Source organism: Choloepus didactylus, chromosome 7, assembly GCF_015220235.1.
Source record: "Choloepus didactylus isolate mChoDid1 chromosome 7, mChoDid1.pri, whole genome shotgun sequence".
NCBI lineage: Eukaryota > Metazoa > Chordata > Mammalia > Pilosa > Megalonychidae > Choloepus > Choloepus didactylus.
The window spans coordinates 55,011,791-55,033,743 of NC_051313.1; the positions used below are offsets into that span (position 1 = coordinate 55,011,791).

Here is a 21,953-nt window from a genome sequence, read left to right on the forward strand (position 1 = left end):
AGATTTTGCTGATCTCAGTTGCTTCTCATGTTTGTCAGCATTGTATGAAGTATGTTCAAACTCAAATTCCTCTGTGGTGTCCAGTGCCTGCAATTCCTGGCTTTCTACCAACTGCCCCAGAGGAGTAAATGAAACCCACACCTCACCACTCCACCATCTTGCCACTCCCCTCTAGATCATTGCTTTTAACTGGAGCATTTAGTCTGTTTGTAGTTAGAATGAACACTAAAGTATTTGGATTTGTTTATTATAGTATTATTACGCATATTCTATTTTGTTTTTCCTTTCTTCCATCTTCTTTTCTTGCCTTCTGTTAGATTGATTTTTCCCTTTTAAAATTGTTCTTTCTTAATTTATTTACTTTGGTGGGGGTGAGGGTTATAAACTTTATATCTATTCTTTTAGTGGTTACTCAGATTTGTAATACATACTCAACTTAATGTAGTCTAAAATTAATCAGTATCTTTGCTCTCCTCAAAAAAATATGAATTTCTAAGAACATTTTAAAAACTCTTATGTACCCACTTCCAACTTATATGCCATTGCTGTTGAGTATTTTTAGTTGTAGCTGCTTTTTCCTCTCATAAGTTAGACATTATTTTATTGTTTTATGTAGTATTTGTTATATTTGTTATATTGTCATCAATATCTTTTCTCACCATTCCTTCTTGTATGTCATACCTTCTATCTAGTATCATTTTCTTCTGCCTAAAGTTTATCCTTAGCTTTTCCTTTTTGAGATAATGTGTGTGTATGTATATGTGTGAGTATGTGTGTGTGTGTGTGTGTGTGTGTGTGTGTGATGAGAGAAAGAGAAAGTGAGAGAGAGATTTTCATTTTTCTTTGTGTGGCAGTCCTTTTAATTCACCTTCTTTCTTGAAAGAGCAATTTCCTGAGTATTTAATTCTAGTTCTGCAGTTATTTTCTTTCATTACATACATTTTTTTCTGAAATTTATAGTTGCCATTGAGAATTCAGCGGTCAAATATAATTTGTTTTCTTTTGTGGGGGATCTGTGTTTTTCCCCCCTGGTTGTTTCTAAGAACTAAGAATTTTATGAAGTCCTTTTGGAGCTCCAATTGCATGTTTGTTAGACCGTCTGTATTTGTTTTCTTATCTCATTTCTTTTATTTCTTATCTCTTATTGTTTCTCTTGATTGCATTCTGGAAAATTTCCTCTGTTTTAACTTCTAAATAATTCACTTTAGCTATGTCTGATGTACCATTTTGTTGATTTATTTTTTAATGTCAGTGTTCTGGTTTGCTAGAGCTGCCATTATGCAAAATACCAGAAATGGATTGGCTTTTATAAAGGGGATTTATTAGGTTACAAATTTACAGTTCTAAGGCCATAAAAGTGTCATCAACAAGAGGTTTCCTTTATTGAAGAAAGGCCAGTGGCATCCAGAACTCCTCTGTTAGCTGGGAAGGCACTGGCTTGCATCTGCTTGTCCTTTGCTCCTAAGTTGTGTTTCAAAATGTTTTTTTCCAAAATGTCTCTGGGCTTCTGCCTTCACTCTTCTCTCTCAGCTCCCGTGCATCCTTGCTTCTTTCTCCCAGGGTGTTTCTCTCAAATCATCTGGGAATCCTCTCTTAGCTTCTCCATGGCAAACTCTGGGCTTCATCTCTTAGCTTAGCATCTCCAAACATCCTTCTGTCTGCATCTCCAAGTATCAGCATCTGTGTCAGCTCTTAGCTTCTCTTAAGTACTCCAGTGAACTAATCAAAACCCACCCAGGATGGGCAGGGTCACATCTCCATGGAAATCATTTAATTAAAGGTCTCACCCACAGTTGTATGAGTCACATCTATATGGAAACATCCAATCAAAAGGTTCCATCCAACAAGATTGGGTTAAAAGATCATGGCTCTTCTGGGGTCCATATAGTTTCAAACCAGCACTGAAAACATCATTTTTAGATGTTTATTTGGTTCTTTATCACATCTGCTTGTCTCCTCACAATTTCAGTCTTCTTATTTTATTTTATTAAATATATTAAACAATTTTGTATGTTCTTTGTCTAATAATTTTAATACATGAAGTATTTTTGTATATCTTTTTTGCCTTTTTCTCCTTGCTCTTAATCACTTTTGTTGTTCAGATCATTTTGAGGTTTTGTGGTGTTTTCCTTTGAGCTGCTCACTTTCCTTGGAACTTTTATCTATAATTCTCTCAGGCCTGGGTTGAAAGTGGTTCTTCAAGAGGGGAAATATAATTTCTTGTACTACTAATTGGGTGCTCTACTGATCAGGGTACATTTTAAATCAGATCTCTGCTTTAGATTTTTTTTAATTTCAAGGATAGCTGGTGTTACAAGTTTTCTGCAGAGATTGTTTTTTAAGCATACAAATTGAATGCAGAATGTTAAAGTATGAACATTCTGAAATACATTAAACTGCATATCTAACTTCAAAATATGTACCCAGGAAGAACAATTTAAGAGCAAAATCTTTGAGTGAGAATTCAGAGAAACAAGGACTCTGAAGACAGAATAAATTAAAATTCAAGTTCCACAACTAACCAGTTGGGTAACTTTTAGGGAAGTTACTTACCCTCCCTAAGCCTTACTTTAAATGTCTATAAAATTGAACCAACCACCAAGAAATGCCACAAGAATTAAATAAGATCACGCATACACAATGCTTACCAATGTGCCTGGCACAGAGCAGATATTCAACAAATGTTAGTTCCTCTTTAATTCAAAGGCTACTAACTCACTAACTCATGGCAACATACCTCCTAATCTCTCTGCAGATCTTTCTACAGATTACAAAATATCCTCTGAGAAGATTTTTTTCCCCATCCATACAGTATCAAGGTCAAGACCTGCAATTTTTATTGCTGTCCATTTCTGTATGGTGGAGTTTCTTTCTTGTGTCTTTAACTTAGCAAATGGGGCCCTATAAAGTTCCTGGTTGCTGTTAGGGTCTTTTGACAAATGTTATAATTTTATGATCCCAACTCAAATTATTTAAATTTGATTATACTTAAGAAACTATTTTGTTCCTGAGATGATAGACATGTAGAAAATAGGATATCTTTGTTATTTAGGTTAGTAAATAAACCTTAACTAGCCACTGTAAAGTGTTTGCTTTTGAAAAGAAAAAGCAGACATTAATGTGTCAAGAAATAATACAGGATACTTATTTTTCTTTTTTCTTTTTAATACCAATTTTATAATTTATCATTTTTCTTTGCTGATAAATTTGAAATTTCTGTATAGGATATCAGCATCAGCATTTTCTCTTCCTAAGCTCCGACTTTATCGGTTCATAGTTATAAAATATTTAGTTTTGTATTTTGTTATTTTGGAAATTAGTACAGGTATCTTATTTAAGGTGTTAGGTTTTACCTTCAAGCTTGAAAGACATTGTCAGTCACATTTAGCTTGCTATCACATCAGAATTCTGGACTTTGCTTTTAAAGTGGCTGTTCTAGTTTGCTAATGCTGCGGAATGCAAAACACCAGAGATGGACTGGCTTTTATAAAAAGGGGGTTTATTTGGCTACACAGTTACAGTCTTAAGGCCATAAAGTGTCCAAGGTAACACATCAACAATCGGGTACCTTCACTGGAGGATGGCCAGTGACGTCTGGAAAACCTCTGTTAGCTGGGAAGGCACGTGGCTGGCATCTGCTCCAAAGTTCTGGTTTCAAAATGGCTTTCTCCCAGGACGTTCCTCTCTAGGCTGCAGTTCCTCAAAAATGTCACTCTTAGTTGCACTTGGGGTATTTGTCTTCTCTTAGCTTCTCCGGAGCAAGAGTCTGCTTTCAACAGCCATCTTCAAACTGCCTCTCATCTGTAGCTCCTGTGCTTTCTTCAAAGTGTCCCTCTTGGCTGTAGCTCCTCTTCAAAACATCACTCACAGCTGCACTGAGTTCCTTCTCTTTGAGTCAGCTCATTTATATGGCTCCACTAATCAAGGCCCACCCTGAATGGGTGAGGCCATGCCTCCATGGGAATATTTCATCAGAATCATCACCCACAGCTGGGTGGGGCACATTCCAAGCAAATCTAATCAGCACCAAAACATCTGCCCCACAAGACTACATCAAAGATCATGGCATTTGGGGGACACAATACATTCAAACTGGCACAGTGGCTCTAGTATGGAAAGTTAAAAAGCTTTAACTAATACAACTTGGGTTGTATTTCCTTCTTTAAACTCTCAAAAGCAAGTTAAAGATGGCAAGCTGCAGAGTTCTTCTGTAGTTCACTTTTGGAAAGGAATAATTATTTCATGCATATTTAAAATGGTTACATCTTGGTGAACATCTTTTTTTTTTCATTCAAGAAGTTGTAGATTTATAGAAAAACAGAGTTCCCATATACACCCCCCAACACATGCATTTTTCCCTATTATTAACATTCTTAAGAAACGTTTAAAAATGTAAGGATGCTATTATAACATCCTCAATTTTTTTTCTTTCAATCCTACATGATATGGCAAGGTAGGCGAGCCTTGATTGTGATGAACAATTACAATTGAATTTAAGAATGCCAGCATTTATATCTCTGATGACTCAGTTACTGTGAATTAGCAATAAAAACTTCAGTACAGTGGTAAAATGAAACAGAATGCAGAAAAAAGACGAACATAATTAGTTTGATTACATTTGGATAATATTCCATTTCAGGTGATAATTATACGGGTCATAAAATTAAGCTTTTGCTTTTTTCTGTGCTCTTTTTTTGAAATAGGGTTTTTTTTTTTTGTATTCTGAGTTTTAAAGTCTATTTGTCCTACTAATTTGTCCTCACCTTGTGTAAAGAGGTACCAGAATAGAAATGATTTCTGAAGCCTACTTTGGTGAGGGCTTCATTCATATCAGCATTCTAGAATGGAGAAAATGTTGTTCTAGTAATTAATTTTTTAGTGAGGAGACTGGGGATACATATAAAAAGCCACATTCTAGAAAGCATCCATTTAGTTTGTGGCCCTTATAGGTGGGGAGTTTTCTTTTTCATACAGTATAAATATGAGACATGGAGTGATCATTTCACTGAATGCTATCTCTCCTGGAACCTATGTTTAATTCTGTTTATGCTGGCCAATACCAGCATTATAAATATTCTACATTAAGAAACACTTAAAAATATACACCATGATCAATTAAAGAAGACCTAAATAAATGGAAGGATATTCCATGTTCATGGATTGGAAGATTAAATTTCATTAAGATGTTAATACCACCCAAAGAAATTTATAGATCAATGCAATCCCAATCAAAATTCTGACAACCTTCTTTTCAGAAATGGAAAAGCCAATTATCAAATTTATACGGAAGTGTAAGGGGCTCCAAATAGGTAAAGCCATCTTGAAAAAGAAGAATGAAATTGGAGGGCTCACACTTCCCAGTCTTAAAACTTATTACAAAGCCACAGTAGTCAAAATAGCATGATAGTAGCAAAAGGACAGATATATAGACCAGTGGAATAAGGTTGAGAACTCAGAAATCAACCCTCACATTTATGGCCAACTGATTTTTGACAAGGTGGCAAAGAACACTCAATGAGGAAAGAATATTCTCTTCAACAAATGGTGCTAAGAAAATAGGATCTCCATTTCCCAAAAAAAAAAAAAAAAAAAAAAAAAAAAAGGACTCCTACGTTACACTATATACAAAAATCAACTCAAAATGTATCAATGACCTAAATATAAGAGCTAGAAATATCAAACTCCTAGAAGAAAATGTAGGGAAGCATCTTCAGGGCCTTGTGTTAGGCAATGATTTCTTAGACCTTATACTTGAAGCACAAGCCAAAAAAGAAAAAATAAATAAATGGGACCTTGTCAAAATTAAAAACTTTTGTTCCTCAAAAGACTTTGCTGTGAAAGTAAAATGACAACCTACACAGTGGGAGAAAGTATTTGGAAACCACATTTTCAATAAAGGATTAATATCCAGAATAAATAAATCTTTCAACTTAACAAAAAGACAAACAACGCAATAAAAAATGAGCAAAAGACTTGGAGAGACATTTCTCCAAAGAAGATATATGTATAAATGGCCAGAAAGCACATGAAAAGATGCTCAACATCAGTAGTCATCAGGGAAATGCGAATCAAAACCACAACGAGATACCATTCCACATGCATTAGAGTGGTTGCTATTAAAAAAAAGCACACAGAAAATAACAAGTGTTGGAGAGGATGTGGAAAAATAGGAACACTATTTATCACTTGTGGGAATGTAAAATGGTACAGCTGCTGCGGAAGACAAGTTTGGTGGTTCCTCAGAAAGTTAAGTATAGAACTACCATATAATCCAGCAGTCCCACTACTAGGTACGTACTCTAAAGAATTGAAAGCAGGGATTTGATAAGAACAAACAAACAAACAAACAGATATTTGCACACCGGTGTGCATAGTGGCATTATTCACAATTGCCAAAAGATGGAAGCAACCCAAGTGTCCATCAACAGAAGAATGGATAAATAAAATAAGGTATATACATACAGCAGAATATTCTTCAGCTATAAAAAGGAATGTAGTCCTGATAACATGCAACAGCATGGATGAACCTTGAAGACATCCTGTTGAGTGAAATAAGCCAGATATAGAAGGACAAATATTGTTTGATCTCACTGTTTTGAAACAATTAGAATAAGCAAACTCATAGAGTCAGAATCTAGAATATAGGTTAGCAGGGGCAGGGTGATGATAGCAAATGGAACTTAAGACTTAAAATTTATGGGGTTCCTATTTGAACTAATGAAAATGTTTTGGTAGTGGGTGGTGGTGAGTAGCACAAAATTGTGAACTCAATTAATAGCACTGAAATATGTATCAAAATATGATTAAAAGGGGGAAATTTTAGGTTATATATACAGTAATAGAATAAAAAATAATCCATGAACTACAGTACATAGACAGTGAACCCTAAGTTAAACCATGGACTTTAATTAATAGTACAATTATAAAAATGTGCTCTCATCAATTGTGACAAATATTCCACACCAATGCAAAGGTTAGTGGTGGGGTGGTATATGGGAATCCTGTATTTTATGCATGATTGTTCTGTAAATCCACAACTTCTCTAATTAAAAAAAAAACAAAAAAACTGAAAAAAGAAGCATTTTTTCATTTGTTCCATGAGTTATTAAGCAGACTTTAAATTTGGACCATCTAGTGCAATGGTTCTTGTCATTATTGAACATATATTGAGTACATGCCCACACATACGCACATGCACATGCATGTATGGGGATATTACTCTGGGGTCAGTCACTCTGATATGGCATCGAGGCCATATCTACTTGATGAAAGCAAGTGAGAAGTGGGCATTAGTGAAGTACAATAAAACTGGAAAAATTCCACCTGAGTAGTGATGTTTATATAACAATCATAGGTGCCTTTCTTTCCCTCCTTTTTATTTATTTGTTTGTTAGTTGGTTTGTTTTGTGTGTGTGTGTAAGAGGAAATCTAGGAATTGCAATTCTGTCTGTTATGTGCACAGTTGACATTGGGCCCTGTGAATTCCCTATGGATCTTTGGTCTTACCTGTCTATGTCAGTTGCTTTATGAACAAAGCTTTTGCTAATGCGTGAATCTTGAATCTTTGAGCTAAGGACTAGAAGCAGCCATTTTGCTGAACAGCAGCCTCACTTGTGACACTATCAGTGGGAAACCCAGTAATGAACAAACACCACAGCTTCCCCCTGGGACTCCTGATCCCTTGTGATTTGAAGATGCATGATGAGAAATTGTTCTTTAGTGTTTAGAACACACTATTTCATCACCTTGATTCTTTTTTCTTTTTTAAAACTTATAAATGAGTATTGTGGATTATCTTTATAAAAATTTCTTTGCTAAGGCATTTTTTTGGGGGGAGCAGGGTGGTTGCTAGAAGCGATAAGTGTTGCTTTGAATTTAGAAGGATGAATACATAGTCCTTTCCATTTGGGGATATCCTACCCAATTGCTGGATGCATAGTAAACTTGGTGATTGAAAATTAAAATCAGAATAAGAGAAATGGGGTTGGGAGAGAGGAGATATCCTTTTTTATAGGTGAACTTTGCTTTATATAGGATTTACTCTAGGGTCCTTTAGCTAGTGAGGTTTCAAGAAATATTAAACTTTAAACAAAATTACTTGTTTGTCAACAATTTGGTTTTAGAAAACATTTGTCAGGACCACATGCATTTAAATTTTTTTTTAACTATTCCTGCATTTGGTCTGGCCTACTGTCTCCCACTCCTTTCCACCCAAAAATAAAATGCAATAAAAAATAAACTATAACTTCAAACTAAAACACATTCATTTTCAGCTTAGTACTTTTGGACTCAACTTAGTGGATAATATCATAGTGTCACAAAGCTTGAGGTTTAGAGAAAGTTGCAAGAAAATATGGATGTGTGTAAATGAAGAATTATGTTTTTTCTGTTTTCTACTCTTGAAGCATTCTGCATGTTTCTTCATAGCACATATGAAATAGAATAACCTAGTGGTTATTTGTGCATTTGGTATGAACCTGCCCCACTATACTTCCAAGTTAAACCAGGTCAGGAGGTACACCTGTTTGGATCTTCATTATATGCAGTGCTAAGTTAGAAGCTGGCTTATGGCAGGTACTTAATAACTATTGCTAAAGAAAGAAGGAAGAAAATTAATTTAGGAAGTATAAATTGAAAAGTATACATCAAAGATAGATTTATATAATATACATGGATAGCATGGTGGAAGACTGAAGACTAAGAAAAGCAAGTGAAGATAATTTCAGTGGCACACAATGACTCTCCTTTGACATTTCCTTTGTCTTTGTCTGGTGGCCACTTTGAATAGCAAAACTAAAGTCTTGCTTCATATATTTTGAACTGTAAGTATTTTGAGTATGACCTTCAGATTTTTTATTATCTTTCCAAGTTAACCAGAATTACTTTGATCATGGCAGTTAATCAGGGTCAGGACAGATTTGCCATTATTTCTGAGGATGATTCAACGCTGCTTTCAATAATCCTATTTTGAAACGGTTTACTGAGTGCAGAATGATCTTTAATTCTATTCTGTTTCTCTTGTGTTATTTTCTAGCTTCCCACTCAAGAAAAATTTAATAATCCATATTTTTTCATATGTTCATTATTGGAATTTGCTATGGTAATGGGTTACTTTATATACCACAGGACTAAGGATTTTTGTGTCCTTTGTTTTTTTTAAAGATATACACATAGTTGAGTATTATATATACAACCATGAGGTTATTCAAAGTCTTTGGTGATGCCATGAAGGTCTCCTGATTCCAGATTAAATCTCTGTTACAACAAAGGAGATGTGTCAGTTGATGGGGTGAGGTGGGGCGGTGGTGTAGGGAGTCTTACAGACTTATCTGTCTTATGTCAAGTGATTATGCTTGAAGTAATGACATTCTTTGGAGTGTGGAAAGAAAGAGGAGACCAGGGTAAATGCGTAAGTGTCCCCCATTTGCTTTTAGGAGAAAGGGGGTATTTCACATATGAATCCCAACAACAGCATAGTACTTGGCACAAACTTGATGATCAAGACATTTTTGTTGAATTGATTTGGCTGGAGTGTTCAGGGAGAGTGTTAGGAAAAACAAGTAGGCTAGATTATAGTTGCACCTAGAGATGTAGAAATAAATTGAGGACAGTTTTAGTGGACTGTTTTTAGAAAGTCTTGGAAGGAATATATAGACTTCCACCATGTTTAAAGCGATGGAAGAACAAGAGAAAACTGCATCTCTTTTGTTCTGAAAAGAGATTATTCAAGGTGATTTTTCTGAAATGAAAGAGGCAGAAGCTGGAGTGGAGAAGTTCAGGGGAAGAGAAGCAAAGGTATCACATAAAACCCAGCACAGAATCCTGCAGGTGAGAGACATGTTTAAATTCAGTTTGGGGTGAGAGACAGAAAACAGCCTTTTGTAAGGGTGAAGGAGTAGAATCCTAAGTGTCCCTGAAGTACTGGTGTTGTGGAGGATGTGGATTTCTTTTTTCTGTCTGAAATTAAAATGCTAGCTCATATTTATTGAGCACTGTGTCAGCAGCTGTGTTAGGGCTTTGCATTTGCTGCTTCATTTAATCCTTAGAACAACTGCATGAGGTAAAATGTGGTTATCTCAATTTTTCTGTCTAGGAGCTTGAGGAACCAAGAGATTGAGTAGCCTGCCCAGTGACACACAGTTTGCAAATGGCGGAATCAGGCTTTGCAAACAGGTGCTCTGACCACTGTCAAGGTGGGCACTGTGGCCATCTGGAGAACGACCGTGAAAGTGTCAATAGATAGCTTTTGTGGCCCTGACTGACTTTTTATTCCTTCCAAAGAACATGCTAAAATCATTTATAGTAAAGAGGCAACAGAGAAAAGAATACAAGTGTTTTTAGAAGAAATGCCAGTACAATAGTAGAACTATTTAGCTTTGCTTAGATCAGCTTATTTTAAGGCCTTGAAAACTCTTATTTTGCTAACTTTGTGAATGCTAAAGAAAAAATAAATGTCTTTTTATTGCTGGTTTCTGTGTAGACAGGTGTATGGGATCAGATGGGTTAGAGAGTTGTTAAGGGAACATGTTAAAGAAGTGGAGTGGCAAGCTGAGCTGTGTCCAGAAAATCAGATGACTCTAATACTGGATTTTTAAACAAAAATTTGTGGAATATAATGGAAACAAAAATATGTAGTACTTTTCTTTAGAATTGCATTGAATCTGAGGGGAAATTTATGAGAACTAGAATGGTGATGAGAAATTTAATATGAAAAGTTGCCCACTGTTGTTTAGAATAGTAGGTAAATAATTTCATGATATTTGGAGCACTTTAAAAAATAGTGATGGGATAGAGTGTCATATTTAAATTTTGTATGTTTGGGGATAACAGAATTCTATTTTACTCAATTCTGTATGCCCTTTACTGTTGAGAGTTAATTTCTTGCATAATAACAGAAACCCTTGCCTAAAGGAAAAGGTGTATTTGAGAAGTTACTCCTGTCATAAATTTTAAAACTGTCTTAGTTTCTGTCCATGTACAGTAGGCGTGATGCGATAGATAGTCTTGGGGATGCTTACTTTTTGGTTCTTTAACCTCTTTCCTAAGGAGTAGAGGTATTGTTTCTGTTTTTTCAAAGGAATATGTTTTATGATCAATGAAAGGATATATTAAAATATATATTTATAATGCATAGAAATGCTCTTCAAAAAATATTCTTCTGAATATAAGGGAACTATGCATTTGAGCAAGAATTAGGAATTACAAAAAAGTGAGAAAAAATGTATTACCCATAATTGTATTGGTCAGAAACATCTGTTAATATTTTACTAATATTCTCTTGCAATTCTTTAAAAAAAAACATTAAAAACAATGGAGAGCATACTGTATATACAGTTTTGTAATTTATTTTATTCTGCCAACATACTAGCAAAATATTTTCTTGCATCATGAAATACTCTTCAAAAACAATTTTAATGGCTGTACAGCATTTTATTATATAAATCATGTAATTAACTTATCTGTTTCCTTGTTTTGAACATTTGGGTTGATTCTAATTGCTATCATGCACATAAAATTTTTTTACAGCCATTTTGAAGTATATTTTACATGCCATGAAATTTGCTCATTTCAAGTTCAGTGATTTTTAGTAAATTTACAGAGTTGTGCAACCATCACCACAATCCAATATTAGAACATTTTTGTCCCCCAATAAGGTCACTTATGCCCATTTACAGTTATTCCACATTCCAACCTCCCCATCCCAGGCTACCACTAATCTACTTTTTGTCTCTATAAATTAGGTATTTCAAGTGCTGCAATGAATGTACTTGTATTTGATTTTTGGTATTCATAAGAGGGCACTTCTCTTGAGTATGCACCCAGGAGCACGATTGCTGGGTCATAGAGTAGGTGGAATTTCAAATTTACAATAAAGGCCAAACTGTCTTCTATGGCGAATTACCAATTTCCACTCTGACTAGAAGTGTATGAAAGTTTCATTTGTGTCACATTCCCTTATCAATCCTTGGTGTTTTCTGTCGTTTTAGTTTTATCCATTCTGCTTGATATGTGTCTGATTGTGGTTTTTATTTGCTTTTCCCTGATGAGTAATGAGGTAGAGTATCTTTACTTCATTTTACCTCATGCAGTTGTTCTAAGGATTAAATGAAGCAGCAAATGCAAAGCTTTTTGCTTTTTGGCCTTTTGGATATCTTTATTTGTGAAGTTCTTGTTCGATTTCTTTGCTCATCTTTCAACTGGGTTGTCTGTCCTTTTCTTTTAAGTTTATTGAGCATTTTAAAGAACATATATTCAGGATATGAGTCCTTTGTCAAGTATACAATTACAAATACCATCTTTTGGCTTGCCTTTTCTTCCCTATAATGATGCCTTTGGACAGCTTATCAATTTTTCCTTTATAGCTATTGCTTTTTATGTTCTGTTTGTGTCTTGGAAATACTTTTGATTTGGAAACTAAATAAAGAAACTTAAACTGGAGCTAATTGGAATCTAGTCTTTGGTCTTTACGCGGTCTCTGATTTCCCATCTCTATTCTAGAGTGAAGTCCTTTTGAAGTCATGCTTACATCCCTCTTCCACTACCCTTCCCCTTCAGTAGGACCTCAGTGTCTGCTTCCAGCCCCTTTGAGACCGTTAAGGGGCTCTGCTCTCCTCAGTTTCTCAGCCTCTCAGCTCCCCCTTTCACTCAGTTTTCAAGCTTCTCGGATGTTTTTAAGTTTTTCAGCTGCCACTTTTCAGGTCCTCAGCATCTGAGCTGGCTTAAGACAACCTCTGAACTGACTTTATAATTAGCACATGCCTCCAGGGGAAAAATATCACAGAAAGCAGAGTTCTCCTTTCCATATCTACCTTCTTTCTGAGTTCTTGGCCTCATGTCCTCTTTGCTTTGGTAGTTCTTAGATGCCCTCAAAGAGATTTAAAAAATTATCCTATTTTTCTGGTTGTTCTTGGTGGGAGGCTTAGTCTGCCACAAGCATGCCTGTCTCTGCCAGGAGAGGAAGTCCCTTGAAATGTTTTTAAGGCTGTTGATAGAGCATACAGAATTGTGGTAAGGCTGCATTTCCATCAGTGGAGTATCATTTGCTAGAATTATTTTCATCTTTTAAAATCTTTGAAAATTTGCTAGGCAAAAAATAACATTGTATTTTTATTTAGTTTTATTCTAGCAAGACTGAATACTTTCAAATGATGATTTTTTTTTTCATCTTCTGTTTATGATTTACCTGTAATATCCATTATTTTTCATTGCTTTCTAAGAACTGTGTAATATTACCGGAAGTAATAAATAAGAATTTATGCATCTGAAGACAAAGGGTTATTACCTTAATGGACTTTAAAACAATTGGCCTTCCTATTGATCTTTATAATGATTCAAGTTTTGAAGGCTAGGATTGTGCTTCTTTTCTTTTGTATTCATTTTGGTATTTGCTGTATAGTAGGTCCATGTTAATGTGAAGCAGATTGAATTAAAAAAAATAAGGTAGGAATAGGAGATGGAAGGCCTTGAAGACAGTCTCCTTTGCCTTTTGAGGGTGTCATGCTGTGTTCAGTGATTAATCACTATGAAAAGTCATTTTTTGTCAGATTTATATTTCATTTAGGAGCACAGCTCAAGTTTATGGTCATAAGGCATTCCATTTACTTCTTTCTCACATCTTTCTAAATCAACAATGTGAGATCAAATTCTCCTTTGTGATATGCCACATTTGTTGGAGATCAGCACCTGTTTCATAATGCTCCACAAATATAAAAGAAGAATCCATATGTCTTCCCTTCATTACATGAAGTAAATTAATCTCATTTCTAGAAGCAGCTTGTAAATGCTAAATAGTAGCCTTACTAGTTGCATCTTGAAGGAATTTAGAGTAAGACAGTTTTGGACTGACCTCACAGTTCCAATGCACGTACAGAAAAATTTTAAAACTCTAAAGCATTCTCTAGTCACACAGTTTATCCAACTATAACCAAATGTTTGGATTTGAAGAAATCATCCAGATAGTTTAATTTTTAGTCAGTATTATGAAAATAGCATCCAAGGATGGGTGATAGTGGAATCTTCCCTATCACTTTAGGCAAGCTTGGGCTTTTTTAATTGTGGAAGTGTAATTTTACTCAAAGAAATGTCTTTGTTTTAGACACTGCCTCACTATTTTTACTTTTTAAAAAAATTTCATCGACTCTGCATAAAACACAGTGTCTGCTCTCTTGCTGGTTTTGGCCCTCAGGGAATGGTGTTCTCAATAAAAATTGAAGCCTTTGGGGAAGGCTGGCCTAAAAATAAAATCCTCAAGGTATTAGACTAGGGGTGTGGACCAGATCTAGGGACAACATCTTTAACATTGCAGATTAAATGGAATAAAATCCCTTTGTCTTTTCTAGGATGATGAGATAGGCAGCATGGCATTTGGGAAAGAGCAAGGACTTTGGAGCCAGGCTGCCCTGGGTCCCAATTCCACATCTCCCACCAGCTATGTGACAGGAGGCATGTCACCTTCTAAGTCTTGGTGTCCTTATCTTCAAAGTGGGGAAAATAATTTCTACCTTTGGGTTGATTCATCAGGATTAGCAATATTATATGTTAAGGTCTGGCACATGATGAGTGTTTAAGAAATGGTAGCTATAATTGCATGTCTTAAATACTTTCTCTCATTCTAGAATAAGACTTTTTTGCTGTTTTGTTTTGTTTTTTCCCCTAATATGATAATGATTCATAGACTCTGGACCCAGGTTGCCTGTGTTCTAATCCTAGTTCTGCTACTTACTAGTTGTATGATCTTGGGCAAGTTACCTAAATTCTTTGTTCTTCAGCTCCGTCATCTCTAAATGAGGAGAGTTTTGATGCCCACTTTCTAGAGTTGTTAGTTGTGTTAATATTAGTAAAGTACTCAGAATAATAGTGTCTGGCTTATGTGTAAGCACTAGGTACAAATTTGATAAATAAAAGTAAACATTCAAAGCCAATATTAATTGGCAGTTGTTATTAATAAAGGTAATGAGATCAGAGATGGGAATAGAGGCTGCATTGCTGTGTGTTAAAAGATGGACCCACAGGTAAGAGAAATACGTATAAAGTTTACTGAGTTGAAAACTGGCAACTATGAAGCCAGAACAAATTTAGATGGTTGCCGTTGATTAATAGGAATATCAGAGTCATGGAGATTTTCACCGTTAGCCAACTCTTACAGGAATCTGCAGAGAAATGTTCTCATGAGACTATTTCTCTGTTGTCAGGAAAGAGATCAATAAGAAAAGGAAGGTGACTTAAAAGGAAAATACTTCCATCTAGGATTCAACTAACAGAGAAATACCATGTATTTTCTCCTTTGGTTGATAAGCTACCATGCAATAAATATAATACACATATACATATATATTATATAACATATATGTAATATTGTATGTGTCAGATACAATGTTAGAGGTTAATGGGTCTATGTATTTTTTTCTGAATGACCATCAAGTATCACTGTGCATAAAATGTTTTATTTTTTCTTTTGCCTTGAATTAGCATAAATAATACCAGAGTTGTCTTCTTTTAAGTTGAATTTTTATGATGATTTCTTTTTATATCCCAGAATTCAGGTAATGCCAATTTTCACATAAGGCCTTATTTTATCTGAATTTAATATCTGATAGATCATGCACATGTTCTTATATTGTCAATCTCATAGTTGACTCTTATATTAATGAACCATAGCTACTGCTCATAGGTAAATCAAAGAATAGAAGACATTTTAAAGGGAAAAAATTTGTAGGGAAGACTCAAGAATATGGCAAGTCTATAAAATGAGAAAGAAGATATACTTTTTATGGCAGAGTGATCCTCCCTCCATATCAAATTTTATAGGAGTTTTTTAAGAAGAGAAAGAATAAAAATAGATGGTGTGGTTTGGTAATTTCTTAGTATGAACTTTAAGAATTTTTTTGTGACTGAGAATTTTAAAAAAAGTTCACCACATTCTGTTTTACATTGGCCATAATAGTTATTTTAAGTAAAGAAATATTCATCATGATGTCAAAGTGCAATGAATGCAGGAGGTAGAAGAAATAGCTGAGTTGCACCCCACACTTGTACTCGGTTTTTCATCCACCTGCAACCCTAGCCTGTAGACTAGAGTAGCCCAGAATTTTACACCAGGGTTAAAAACTAGAACCTCTTTTCTCAGAAGATTAAAGGAACTACCTGGGGGGAGAATTAAGGTTGCTAGGAAGAGTAACTGTGCCCCAAATAAAGCCCTTCACTTCTGGTTATTTGCAGACCTACTGCCTGTCAATTGACAATTCCACTCTCTCCACACACAGAGCTCCCTGCTAGCTGCCTTATCATAGGAGAGACTGGCAGAAAAGCCCAGCAAGTATCCAATGGAAGAGAAAACCCACAGCAACAATTGAGAAAAAGCTGCCCTGTCCCTTATTCAGAATGTGCACTAGATATATGTCAAGAAAAAAGTGTCATGAAAGAGTGGGAACAAAATAAACAACAGATGTCCCTGGAAGAAACAGATTAATCAAGGAATAAGAGAGAATATAAAAGAAAAGAAAACTTTAGGAGAGATTTAAAAGACACTTGGAAAATCAGAAAAGGATGCAGTAAAATAGAAACAATAAAAAAAAAAAGGAAAGAACACTTGAAAATTAAACATTTGACTACTGAAATAAAACAACTCAATGGGAAATTTGAAAGAAGACTATAAGGAAATCTCCCAGAACACAGTACCATAAGAGAAGCAGAATACTTGAAAGAAGGGTAAGAGACAGGCTCCATCAAGCTGGTCTAACATCCAAATACTTGGAATTCCAGAGGATACATTAGAGTAAGCAAAGAGTTGAAAATATCAAATTAAAAATAGAAGCTCCTCTTGTGTTCTAGGACATATTCTGACTCTTCAGTTTGAAAAGTTCTGATGACCCAGCGCAATGGATGAAAACAACTTTGAAGCAGACTAATTCTTATGAAATTTAAGAACACTAAAGATAAAGAAAAGATCCTAAAAGCGTCTAGAGAAGAACAAGGTTTTCAAGTACCCATTAGTTTTTAAGCACTTTTTTGCTTTTTAGCAGAACAAAGTATATCAGCCTCATATCATACTTTTCCTGACCCAGACATGGATTAGGCCATTTTTCCAAGGAGACTTGGTTCCTTTTAGTGGTGAATGGTGTTTAGAAACCAAGACCTGGTTGCTAGGTGGCTTATTACTTCTGGGATATCATGGCTTCTAGACCTTTTTAGTAATAGATAGAGCTAGGGGTTAAAAATAAATGTTTCTTAGTTTGGTGTCTAGTTGAGATTCTAATATAAATGTTGATGTTATTCGAAGTCCTGGAAAGAATATATTTAAGTTGGAGCAAAAAGATTTCATAATTGATTTAAAAATTCATTTCCTATAGCCACCTGAAATTGTTTGATTATTTGTAAAGAATCAATTCACATAAAAACATGAATTACAGAGTATTTGCTTTTCCTTAGGGTTTACCTGACCTAGGAACTGGTGAGGCAATGAACAAATAGACAAGACAGTGTTGTTTTTCTTATCTGATTGTGTTTCCCCTGAATTTCTCCAATTTCTGAATATTTGATATATATATATATATATATATTCAAACACTTCAGAAATATAGGAAAGGGCATTGTGAAAAATTTAGTTTTTATGGATTTTGGAAAGCAGCTAGCATTTTAAAGAACTGGTACTATTATTGTGTTTACACAAGTCTGGGCCAGTGCAGAATCCAGCTGATTCAAACCTAGTAGAGACGTCACTCAGCAGTCCCTGGAGAATGCACTGCTCCCTGGAGCACAGATTTGGACAGTCTACGTATCTTCATGGCTCCTTCCCTACTGCTAGACTTTCACTATCAGTACTGACTATGCTTTCTGATTTACTGGTGAGGAAGGGCATATTTTATCCACTTTCTCTTAGGTTAGAACCTCCAGAAGCAACTGTGTGTCCTACTGAGGAAAGCAAACTGTTGAGAACTTGTCTTTCTGCAGTCTTTTGGGAGCACTCAAGATGTATAGTTCAGACCAGACCCATGGAGCTGAATCCTTCAGCCCTGTGCCCTACCCCTCTGATCTGCATCTATAAGCACATCGCAGCATTATTCAAGAGGTTAGGAAAGTGAATCGTACCTGTCAAAATATGTCTATCAAAAAGAGAAGTTCAATTACTAACCCCAGTGTTATCTGGGTCACTCAGCTATAAAGAATACTTCTTATAGACTGAAGTTTTACTACATTAGATTTTCAATGAGGCAAGGCATTATGCTTTCTTTCAAATATATCAAAATTATACTTTGGGTTTCAACTTATTTTATTTTTTCATATTATAAAAGTAATAAAAGCCCCTTAAATATAGGAAAAAAGTGAAAAAAAATCTCATATTGTTAACCACTATTAACATGTTACTTTCAGCATTTGGGTGATTATTTCCCTTGAGTCTGTGTGTGTATGTTTAACAGTGTTGTAATTATACCATACATGCAATGTTCTATCTCATTCTTTTATTTCTTAACATTACACTATAGGCATTTCTCTTGTTTTTTTTTTTTTTACAGCCTTCACAATTAACACTTAAAATGGCTGAATCATGCCTTATGAAGTTAAGTAGATTCCTAAATATTGGTCATTTAGGTTGAAACATCCTAAAGAGCTCTCAGCATTTGGAATGTACATGGGGAGATGGGAAATGGGAGTGGAAGACTAGAAGAAAGGAAATGTTCTTTTTAGTAGCTTTTGCTTTGTTTTTTTTTTTTTTTTTTTTTTCCTTTCTCTCTTTAAATTATCCTTAAACCTTGAAAACTGTGAGATAGTTCTGTTATTTCATGAAAGGGATTCACACTGACATGGCTATATTACTAGATGGGCAATTAAATTTAACAGAATGCATTTAATACAAAGGAATCCCAGATTTCTGGGCTGTGTTTAAAATGTCTTCCCTCCCTACCAGCCTTGATTAAAGACCTAATAAAAACCTCCTAGCAGGTGCCTTGCTCCTGGGGAGATAATGTCAACAGTGCTAAGGAGGTATGCATTGAGGCACTTGAGCACAGGGAGAGGGGGCTTAGTCCAAGTTGCAGGCTGGAGAAGGCTTCCTGGAGAGAATGATGTCTGATATCAGTCTTAAAGGAAGTTTAAGGATGACCTGACAGGGAGATGTGGAAGGCTTTCTAGGCAGAGAGACAAGCATCACTTGGGTCCATCCCCAGACCCATCACTACAAAGAGATGGAGTGCTGAGCAGTGCTATCTCCATGGCACTGGGGCCCCGTCCTTACCAGATGATGGGAGAAGAGGTGCTGGTCAGAAAAAAATATATAGGTGGGCATATTCTGATCCAGAAGAGAGGAGGGAAGAGTTTCCCAACTATACATGTATCCTTCAGAAGTCTTGATACTCGTTTTTTTGGGTAATCATCCTTCTAGGCTCCTAGACCCCTGAGTTCTTATCAGTTGTGGGTATGTTGGATCCCTCAAGTGTTGAAAAAGAAAAAAGCCAGATTAACTATCATTTCTGTAGTTGATAGGAATCCATGAAGTGTTGACATGATTTTTTAAAAAATCATCTGGCTACCGTTTGGTGGGTGGACTTTAAAGGGGAGGGCAAGACTGAGGAAAGGATATCGTTTTGGAGACTCTCACCTAAACTAAGGCCAATGGTCACAGAGGGGAAACAGTTTAGGAACTATTTAGGAGGTAAAATTGGCAGGATGGAGTGACTGGTTTGGTGTGCTGGAAGAGGGACAAGAAGAAATGGTGTTTGACTCTCAGGTTTTGAGTTGGAGTAAATGGATTGTGAGGCCATTAACTGCATTTGGGGTACAGAAGATTAGTAGCAGTTAATAGTTTAAATGAGTATTTCTTTTCCATGTTTTTTTTCCCCCTCTCTTATCTGCAATTTCCTAGAAATTAGAGTGTGAGGCAGAGCTAACATAGTAGTCTATTTTGGGAGGTGCTGTCCTAGGCCAGCGAGCATGAGGGAAAAGAGAATTGAGGCAGAAAGAGAGGAAAAGCAAATACAAGGTGACATGTCACTGATCTGGCCACAACTTGATCATGGAGGGTGTCTTCCAGACAAGTTTTAAAGACTTCTCCATGGGTCTGGTGGGCAGAGACATTTCTTTGCCAGCTCCTTTCCATCTGCTCTCTGCCCCAGGACAAAGTTTGCACCATGGGGTATTTGATCCTTATTCTTGGTTTGGGTTAAGCAGACACTCTGGGCAGATTCTGGGAAGGCAGATTCCATGCCCCACAATGTGGCAAGAATCTGAGTTGAAAAGTGGTTGGAGAGGAGGAACCTAAGATGGCGACTAGGAGAGACAGAAAAAAACACCTCCATGGAAAACACTAGATAAAAAACCAGAAAGGACCCAGAACACCACTTCCAGAGTAGCACCAGCCGGACAAGTTCTGCTAAAGCCACAGGGAACGTGCGTTTGGTAAAACCAGGAGTCTGCATTCTGAAAGGAGTGAGTGTGTCGGCTGAGTCCCTCGGCCACGCTGCAGTGTGGGGAACAGTGGGTTCGCGTTTTTTTTTTTTTTTTAAAAAAAAAGAAGCCCGGGAACAGCTGCAGATAAGACGGGAGGGGTCTGGACTAACGCCTCGGTGTCTGGGGTGGAGGATACCCCTTCCCACACCCACTGCTGATTGTCTCGGGTCCAGGGGAGCAAAAGGGAGATGCACGACTTGCAGCTGTCTCGCCAGTGGGCGGGGCTACTCCTGCCCTGGGCTGAACACACAGCACAGAGCTGGGACAAGAAACCCAGCCTGACAGGGAGTCTTCCCCGCAGCACCGCTCACACGACACAATATCGGCCGTGGACAGTGGCCTTGAATACACCCACAGCTGATTGTCCCAGAGCTGGGAGAGCAGAGCTGTGCAGAAAGGGGGACGTTAATGCGTCCCATTCAACCATCTTTGAAGCGGGCTGGGAACGCCCCTACACAGCCCGGTGGCCCAGGGCTTCCCTGGAGGCCGGCGCTCACTTGTGACATGGCACAGCCCTCCCCACCTCAACAGAGGTCCTGGAAGAGCACAGCAGGGAGGGGGGAACAACTCAGAAATCCCAGGGAGCCTACACCAATACCAAGGACTTTTGTATCAGCGGCAGAGAACAGCCTTAAATCTCCGGGAACACCTGGGAGGTTTGATTAACCTGCCCTTCCTCCCTAACCGCTCAGGCACACGCTCCTCATTGAGGGCAGACAGCAACGACAACACACCCCAATTAACTGCACCAATTGGACCCCAAAAGAATCAGATCCCCACACACCACAAAGTTGGGGAGAACTGACTTGAGGGGAATAAGTGACTCACGGATGCCATCTGCTGGTTAGTTAGAGAAAGTGTATGTCACCAGCTGCAATTCTAACAAATTAAAGATCAAGTAAAGCAAATCCCAAGAGGCCAAAAACAACAGAAAATCTTAAAGCATATGATAAAACCAGACGACATGGAGAACCCGAACCCAAATACTCAAATCAAAAGATCCGAAGACACACAGTTCCTGGCAGAATTAATCAAAGAACTACAGAGAGGCAATGAGAGCATGGCACGGGATATAAAAAACTTGAAGAAGAGCATGGCACAGAATATAAAAGACATAAAGAAGACCCTAGAAGAGCATAAAGAAGATATTGCAAGAGTAAACAAAAAAATAGAAGATCTTATGGAAATTAAAGAAACTGTAGGCCAAATTAAAAAGACTCTGGATACTCATAATAAAGATGAGAGGAAGCTGACCAACAACTCAGCCTCCTCGAGGAGCACAGAACAGAAAATGAAAGAACAAAAGAAAGAATGGGGAAAAAAATTGAAAAAATTGAAATGGATCTCAGGGATATGATAGATAAAATAAAACGTCCAAATTTAAGACTCATTGGTGTCCCAGAAGGGGAAGAGAAGGGCAAAGGTCTAGAAAGAGTATTCAAAGAAATTGTTGGGGAAAACTTTCCAAACCTTCTACTCAATATAAATACACAAAGCATAAATGCCCAGCG

General features: G+C 36.6%; 1 protein-coding gene across 2 annotated transcripts in view; it reads left to right on the forward strand.

Moving 5' to 3' along the window:
- Nucleotides 1–21,953, forward strand: part of GPR63 (G protein-coupled receptor 63) — a 48,290-nt gene that overhangs the window by 14,610 nt on the left and 11,727 nt on the right. The gene's annotated exons all lie outside the window — the stretch shown is intronic.